Below are 9,543 nucleotides of genomic sequence, written 5' to 3'. Positions count from 1 at the left end.
GACAGCTTTCTTGATAAATTTGGCGAACGTATTCAGGTCCACGGCGGCGATGTTAGGCGATCTTAGGCAAGCGTATTGGTGTTGTTGAATGCAAGAAAGTCGACGGCTTGATAACTAGAGGCCTATGCCTTTTTTGGACATTTAACTACTTTCTTGGAAATTATTGTTTCGTTTGGCCATCTCTTCTGCTAGAAGAATTTCTGAGCTATCTGCTTTTTCTTGTGAAATCTCCTTTTCTGATTTTTCATCAGGATAAGGCGGTTTTGTGGACTTCATTTAAATTTTTTCCTAAGGTTGTGAATTCTAACAACATTAGTAGAGAAATTGTTGTCCCTTCCTTGTGTCCTAATCCTAAGAATTCTTTGGAAAGATCCTTACATTCTTTGGATGTGGTGAGAGCTTTGAAATATTATATTGAAGCTACTAAGATTTCTGGAAGACTTCTAGTCTATTTGTTATATTTTCTGGTCCTAGGAAAGGTCAGAAAACTTCTGCTATTTCCTTGCGCCTAGATCACGAGTTTGGCATTAGCCTTAAAAAGCAGCGTTGAGAGGTCCCAACGCTGCTTTTTAACGCCCGCTGGTATTACGAGTCTGACAGGTACAGGTGTGCCGCTCACTTTTCTTCTGCAACTCGAGGCTACCGCAAATTCCCTTACGTCAATTGCGTATCCTATCTTTTTAATGGGCTTTGCCTAACGCCGGTATTATGAGTCTTGGAAGGAGTGAGCAGTAGACCCTCTCCTGTCCAGACTCCTACCACATTTAAAAGTCAGTAGTTAAGAGTTTTATGGGCTAACGCCGGAACATAAAGCTCTTAACTAAAGTGCTAAAAAGTACACTAACACCCATAAACTACCTATTAACCCCTAAACTGAGACCCCCACATCGCAAACACTAAAATAAAAATCTTTAACCCCTAATCTGCCGACCGGACATAGCCGCCACCTACATTATACCTATGAACCCCTAATCTGCTGCCCCTAACATCGCCGACACCTACATTATATTTATTAACCCCTAATCTGCCGCCCCCAACGTCGCCGCCACCTACCTACAATTATTAACCCCTAATCTGCCGACCGGACATCGCTGCCACTTTAATAAATGTATTAACCTCTAAACCGCCGCACTCCCGTTTCGCAAACACTAGTTAAATTTTATTAACCTCTAATCTGCCCCCCCAACATCGCAGACACCTACCTACATTAATTAACCCCTAATCTTCCGTCCCCAACGTCGCCGCTACTATAATAAATTTATTAACCCCTAAACCTAAGTCTAACCCTGACCCCCCCTAATTTAAATATAATTTAAATTATACAAAATTAATTTAACATAATTAAATAAATTAATCCTATTTAAAACTAAATACTTACCGATAAAATAAACCCTAAGCTAGCAACAATATAACTAATAGTTACATTGTAGCTAGCTTAGGATTTATATTTATTTTACAGGTAACTTTGTATTTATTTTAACTAGGTACAATAGTTATTAAATAGTTATTAACTATTTAATAACTACCTAGCTAAAATAAGTACAAAATTACCTGTAAAATAAACCCTAACCTAAGTTACAATTACACCTAACACTACACTATAATTAAACTAATTACCTAAACTAACTACAATTAATTACAATTAAATTAAATAAACTAAATTACAGAAAATAAAAAAATAATTACAAGATTTTTAAACTAATTACACCTAATCTAATCCCCCTAATAAAATAAAAAGCCCCCCAAAATAATAAAATTTCCCTACCTTATACTACATTACAAATAGCCCTTAAAAGGGCCTTTTGTGGGGCATTGCCCCAAAGTAATCAGCTCTTTTACCTGTAAAAAAAAATACAATACCCCCCAACATTACAACCCACCACCCACACACCCCTACTCTAAAACCCACCCAATCCCCCCTTAAAAAAAAACTAACACTAACCCCCTGAAGATCACCCTACCTTGAGCCTTCTTCACCCAGCCGGGCACAAGTGGTCCTCCAGAGGGTCCGAAGTCTTCATCCGATTGGGGAAGAAGAGGTCCTCCAGACGGCAGAAAGCTTCATCCAGGCTGCATCTTCTATCTTCATCCTTTCCGGAGCGGAGTAGGTCCATCTTCAATCCAGCCGACGCGGAGCATCCTCTTCAAACAAAGTCCTAACGAAGAATGAAGGTTCCTTTAAATGAACTCATCCAAGATGGCATCCCTTGAATTCCGATTGGCTGATAGAATCCTATCAGCCAATCGGAATTAAGGTAGGAAAAATCCTATTGGCTGATACACTAAGCCACAGATAGGCTTTTCAGCTGACCAATATTTCAGCCACAATGCCCCGTGGGCTAGCACAGCAAGTCTAATTAGACAAGGCATTGCTCTAGATGATCAAATAAACCTTCAGCTTCTTATCCATGGATCCATAAAGGAGCATCTATCGTCTATAGGGATCAAAGTTCTCTGAGCTATAGTAGAAATGCTCCCTTCTACCTAGGGCACCGTGCACTTTAATGGAGACAGCAAAAGGAAATCCTTTAAAAGACGGGAGACAGGGATAAAGATATCCCTAGCTTCTCCTATTCCTGTGAAAATCCATAGCATGTCTAGAAAACACTTCCTCATAGGAAGGAACATAATATAAATGATAAAATTTACAAAACTTTCAAGGGTTGACAGCGACAGGGGTATCGGTGTCGTCCAAGTAGCTAAAACCTCCTTTAACAATACACAAGATGTTCAAGCATACATCTGAAGGTGACCACTTCAGCATCAGATGAAGGAATTACACTGTCTGAATCTGAGATTTCACCCTCAGAAGCTAACGGCAAATTCTCCTCACCAGACCAGAACAACCTGTGGAGCAGAATGTGGAGCAGAACCCTTACTATCTGAATCTTTAAATATCTTCTTGCGTTTTCCCTGTAGAAAAGGAACAACAGATAAAGCTGCAGATATCACAGAGGATACCTGAGCTGCAAAATCTGCAGGCAAATACACTCCTCCAGGAGATTTAGAAGAACTTCAGGGCACTGCATGTGATGCCATTGAGGCATGGGATGTTTAAGGAGAGAGCTGTGGCACTGCCTAAACAGCATCATCCTGGGAGACATGATGGCTCAAACCAAAAATTTTATTTTAATTTCTAAAATGAGGAACAGAAATGTCTAGGAAAAACAATTCTGATCTCAAAGGACAACAATCATATATTCATAGGAACAGGACAAAATCATGAATAATATGCCCCAAGTCACTATGTGAAAAAAAGGCTCAACACATCTTAGGCTGGATTAGACAAAACTGCAAAATTCAGTACAATTACCACTAAACTACAGTGGCAATAAACATTATTTATAAATACTTCTAGGGGATAAAAATGCACAATACATTGAAAGAATTCAAATGAACGTTTCTCCAGAATACATTACTTAATAAGGCAAGCAATGTATACTCTAAGAATATGAAGCAGCTCTGATAGGATTTAACGTCTCTCATCATACAGAGACATGCTAAATAAGGAAACCGCTCCGATCGAGCCGGAGAAAAAGGGGCGTGTTCACAGGACCGGCTCAGTAAGAGACAAAAATGTCGCTTCTCTCCCTCAAGACAAAGAATGAGACGGGAACACAAACTCGGCACAGAAATGAAGCGCGCTTTCAGTTAACTAATATCGCGCTTCATTCTGCCAGTCGAAAGGAGATAAACTACAGTGCATTAAGCGTTACATGACTGGCTCCCATCTAAAAGAATTTCAGCACCCTTGTCATGATAGTCCATAATGGTGCAGCTCGATTGAGACACTAGCAACAGGCTAGAGGATAGAAAAAGAGCGCACTCGTAATAACAGGAAAATCGCTCATTAGAATATACTGTGCATACAGGGGTATATATCAACAAATCCCCACAAAATAAAAATAGATTAACATAAGAATCATCTTCATGAATCAAAACAAAAAGGCATAAAAACTTAAAGGGACAGTCAACTACCGTAAGACCTTTATCCCATACCTTTGATCCGCCAAAGACAATGCGCCTGCACGGCATCCCATTTTCAACACCTCTAACATTATACTAGTAATCGTCCAAATCACATACGTTTTTCTAATAGAGATATGGCAGCCAAGCTCCTCCCCTCCTCCTTCATTCCCTTCTTTACTAAATGCCATGCTCGTTCATGTATGAACCGTTGACGCATGCGCATTTTAAGTTCTGTCAGTTTTCAAGCCGAAATCTGAAATGCAAGTGTGAACGCGTGTTAAGAATCCAGCCGAGTATTCACTTCTGATTGGCTGATTCAAATAAACTGAAAACCTACTACGTCACGGTGGGGGGAGTTTGGCTGCCATATCTCTTTTAGAAAAATTATGTGCTTTGGACGATTACTTGTATAATGATAGTGGTGTTGAAAATGGTATGACAGATCAAATGTATGGGATAAAGTTGTTTTGGGTGTTGACTGTCCCTTTAATTAGAGGAAATAATTAACCCCTAATGAGCCTCTGAAATGTTAGCACAAGCCATAATAAGAGCCAAATAGTTAGTTAGGGAATACTATATATATATAACAGTATTAACCCCTAGTCTCCCTGTCACCAGAAAGTGTCTGCATCCTGCCTAAGATATCCTACCCAAGGATATACATGTCCCAAATAAAGTTGCAGACTGAATCTCAAAAGTGCAAGCCCCCATACATAGAAGCCAAAGCACTCCGGCAGGAGGACAGCTTACACGGTATGAGAGGATACATACTCCTCACAGAGACCTGTAGAAAGAGAAAAAAACAGAGTAAACCTACTCTGGCTTTCTATATCATGGGCAGCAAATATGTTAGGAAAACACAGCAAGGCCCACATTACAAGTTCCTAGCTTTTTTAAAGCCACCACTGCCCTACTGAAGAGACTAACGTGTAGTACAGCTAAACCCAATCTTGGAAAAAGTAAAGAACAGAGTAAACCTACTATACTAGCTAAATCTTGCTTGAAGAGAAAGAAATCCAATTTTCTTCAGACACCAAAACTTCACCTCCTCCATGTACCAAGGCAAAGAGAATGACTGGGGTTTGTGGAATGGGGAGTGATACTTAACAGCTTGGCTTTGGTGCTCTTTGCCTCCTCCTGGCTGGCCAGGAGTGATATTCTCAACAGTAAATGATGACGTTGTGGACTCACCATATCTTAGGAAAGAAATAGAAACAATAAACCTCCTTGGACTCACAACTTGGTAGGCAACTGGTGTGGGGTAGAAACCGTGAACTGTAAGTCATCTTTAGTGATGAAAAGGTGAACTGGGTAGCCCAACCTATATTTTATGCCTTTCTCTCTTATAATTTCGTTAACGTCCTGAAAGGATTTCCTTTGCTGTAGAGTGTGGGGGGACAAGTCGGGGAAGATTTACAGAGATTAGAATTTAATGGAAAGGAGAGCCTTGTTGTTGATAGCTTTCATAAATTTCTCCTTAAACATGAAGTAATGTAGGCTTATCATCTGCCACATTAACGGGTCTGTTAACTCTGTGTACTCTATCTATTAGAGTCTCAGTATCAGTGATCTGGCCTAGAGCTACAGTAAAGATGTCCTGTAGAAAATGCAGAAGACACAGACATTGGGCACACATTTAGGTACCCCCCTAATTAGGATGTTATTCCTCTGTGACCTGTCTTCCAGGTCTGCTAATTTTCCATCAAGTTGGGTGATCTGGTCTGCGGGTGTCTCCGAGAAGTTAAGCAAGTTAGCATGATCTATGACCAGGTCCTCTTGTTTATGCTGTAATGCCTAAGTTCTCTCCCCTATCCCAGCTATTTCTCTCTTCAATTCAGAGGTAGATTTATCCAATCGTAATGAGAGGAAAGCAGATCTTTAATAGTATCAATCAGGTTATGTTGAGACAAACTGTCCTTAGTTTTCAAGGCAAAAGATGAACTTTCCAGTTGGGGATCAGGAGTACTTGTAGAGTCAGATGCTTCATAATCTGATTCATCTTGGGGGTAGGGGGCCCTTTTGTTTTTCTTCTGGCAGCTTCAGACATCATGGAGTCTTAGGGTGAGAATCTTTACCATAGGCAGGAAATAGGAGGTGTGAAATAAGTGTGTGGAACTTGGATATCATTTTGAAATTTGTGATAAAAGGATGGCAGATGGGGGGCCCCTGGGGGTGTCTAGGAAAATAGGGAAAAGTGTCCACAACAGACCACTGAAGATAGATCAGCGTATCAGAGAAGGTCTTCTGTTTCTGTACTTTTCACACTCATCAGTACTTGGAGTGAGTCCATGGGCTGTCTCATATGAGAAATACGTGTGGGTAGACAAGTAACTGTAATGTTTCTGCACCAAGACTTTGTTTGAAATGGTGCATACTGGTGAGGGGACCCAAGACCTACCCACAGAGGGCAGTAGAAAGAAGAGGAAAATTGATGCAGCTCTCTAGGACACAGTAAATAGTGAGAGGAAGGTATAGATGTAGGTTCAACCATGTAAACAGTGGGAACTGTTGTTTATTAGAAGATAATTGAGATAGGTGAGAATAAAACTCCAGGCAAAGAGTCAGGTTGGCTTTTGAGATTTTTGTAGGAAAATAGGGAAAAGTGTCCACAACAGACCACGTAAGATAGATCAACGTATCAGAGAAGGTCTTCTGTTTCTGTACTTTTCACACTCATCAGTACTTGGAATGAGTCCATGGGCTGTCTCATATGAGAAATAAGTGTGGGTAGACAAGTAACTGTAATGTTTCTGCACCAAGACTTTGTTTGAAATGGTGCACACTGGTGAGGGGACCCAAGAGCTACCCACAGAGGGCAGTAGAAAGAAGAGGAAAATTGATGCAGCTCTCTAGGACACAGTAAATAGTGAGAGGAAGGTATAGGTGTAGGTTCAACCATGTAAACAGTGGGAACTGTTGTTTATTAGAAGATAATTGAGATAGGTGAGAATAAAACACCAGGCAAAGAGTCAGGTTGGCTTTTGAGATATAAAAATAAAAAGAGATAAAAAAAAAAGTTCTGGATAATTTATTGGGTTATGAGCTCAGTAATAAATCAGCAAAGAGAGTGGTAGTTGAGAACAAGAGTGCAGCATATACAATGATAAGTTGAAATAGAATGATATGCTAGCGTTTCTGGAAGCTGTCATACAGTTGAAAGATGTACTTCAATGAAAGAAAAAATCTCAAGATGCAATATGATATTAGGCCACAAGATGTCCATGTTGCACAATAGTTGCAGCAGCTAGCAGGGGAAGTGCAAACAAATATTGCTTCAGATAAAGAAGTGGGAATTGAGGCATAGAAAATTTCTGTCCAAGTGGGTCTGGAGAACTGCACATAACAGACTTAGAAAACTGGTACAAAACTAAAAGTTAATTGGCAAGTGTAGTAAAAGTAGAGGTCAGGATTAACAGACCTTACTGAAATAAAATCCTTCCTAAGTATGGTAATGTGTAGAGAGAGGTAAAAGGTTGTTGAAACCAAGTATAGTACAGTTTAAAATCCTGAAGGGTGTGTCCATTTAGCAGTATGTGGAGGATGAATATTTAGTCAAAATAGAAGTATGTATTCCAGGTAGAATTAATCATAAGACAATGAATGTAGAATTGGTGAGGAGGGGATGATACAAAAGTGCATAAGCTGTTATAAGAGGTTGTGAGAGCTGTTATAAGAAGCTTGATAGTGGTGACTGAATGTGGGGGAGACTGATTACAGGCTGCCGTGTTTGTGGTTGAGGAAAGCTCGTTGGACTAAGAGTGTGGTAAGCATATAGGCAGTCAGTCAGAGGTGGGCAGATATCCCCAGGCTACAATGTTGGCCGCACACATGGAGCCGCTGAAGCGGCAAAGCTTTCCCTTAGGATCTTGAATTCTCCTCGACCAAAAGGAAAATAGTAGGATAACACTTTCAGGTGGTTATAGGCCGTTCCCACAACTGTTCTCATGAATTTGAGAAATACAAATAATGAATTTTATACCTATAAACTGAGGAGCTGCTCTTGTGCACGTCTGCTCACATTGCCGGTCAGACTCCGCTCCCCTCTAGGGAAGCAAAACGATTTGTTTGTTTGTACTTCCCCTTAGACTTCTTGTCCTGAGGTAGAAAAGTCCCCTTTTCCCCAGTGATAGTTTTGATAATAGAATTCAATTCTGATCCAAAAAGCATCTCCCTTCAAAAGGGACAAATAATAGCCTTTTCTTAGAGACCTTATCAGATGACCAAAATTTAAGCCAAAAGCTTGCCTTAATAAAACAGCAATATACATTCTTGACATTAATTTAATGTCAAAAACCTCATCCCAAATGAAATCATTAGCTGACTAATGCAGTTATGAATATCCTCAGAAATAAATATAATATATATAAAAGTGGAATCAGTTGCTGGTTCAGGGTTTTCAGAGATTTCACCCTCAGGAAGCTAGGTGGTAACTGAGACTGGAGTACAGGCCCCTGCATATTACAGGTGGTATGAAGTAAATCTTGTGATTTTCACTTAATCTTACTTGGTTTGGAGATGGCCGCTAAAAGTTCAGTCATAGTCTTTGGAAGATTTGTTTTAAACTCTAGAGAAAAATCAGTGGAATCCCCCATTAATAAGCATGGGCACTAAATATCTGCCAGGTGCAATACTGACAGGATTATAAATTGCGAACTAGAGATGTGAGACACAATTAGCACTGGAACACTTTTTCATAAAAACCAGTGATAATGAACTACAGTATGCTCCCTAGGGGTCTCTTCAAATGGGTCACAGAGTAGATGGAAATAAAGATATATTCCAGAATTTGAGATAGCAAGTGTATTTACCTAAAATACAACAAACAGCCTACTTGTACACCTCAGTAAGTAAAAAAAACAAACTCCAAATGGTTTACCCTCAGAAAAATTTCACCATCCCACCGACCTCCTCAGCAGCTCCAAAGAGGGTACTCACCCACCAATGACCAAAGGGGGGAGCGGAGCTAACCTCCAGAACAATAATCAGGCCAAAGCTTGTGAGTAAAAACACTCTTCAGTCTAAAATGAATTAAATGCTCCCCTGTGATTCCCCTTTGTCTCCCACCCTAACCACATCCACAAGCTAAACTGCTAACTGCATAAGGCAGTTAGTGGTTTTCTTAAAGATAGAGTGCCTTTCTTTTATCTGAGGAAAATAAGAGAACCCAATCCAAAAACATAGTGTGAGCTGCTAAGCAGTATTAGGTGTAGAGTATCAAATAAGAGGGATTTTGTGTCTAAATTACAGAAATTCTGGAGTTAAACACATAGGTAAATCGCTATGGGTAAAGGCTGCGAGCCCCCAACTATTAAGTACCTATAAAAGGAGAGTACTAGGGATAGTTCCTGGACGGTGTTTTGTGTCCGAGTCATTTACTGGGCTGCAGAACCCCTCCACTGTAGTATCTTACTAGCTTCCTGAGGCCTTTCTCCCTCACATAATGCTGATCCAGTAGAGGACCCATCCAGTGCAAGTAAATATACTGCAGAGGATTCTTAAGGATATACCTGCAACCCCTAAGGTGGAGGCTAAGGGAATGGGTCCCTGCGACATCTGAGGGCAATTATGGCAGAG

This window comes from Bombina bombina, chromosome 1 (genome assembly GCF_027579735.1).
Source record: "Bombina bombina isolate aBomBom1 chromosome 1, aBomBom1.pri, whole genome shotgun sequence".
Lineage (NCBI taxonomy): Eukaryota > Metazoa > Chordata > Amphibia > Anura > Bombinatoridae > Bombina > Bombina bombina.
This window is presented reverse-complemented; position numbering follows the sequence as displayed.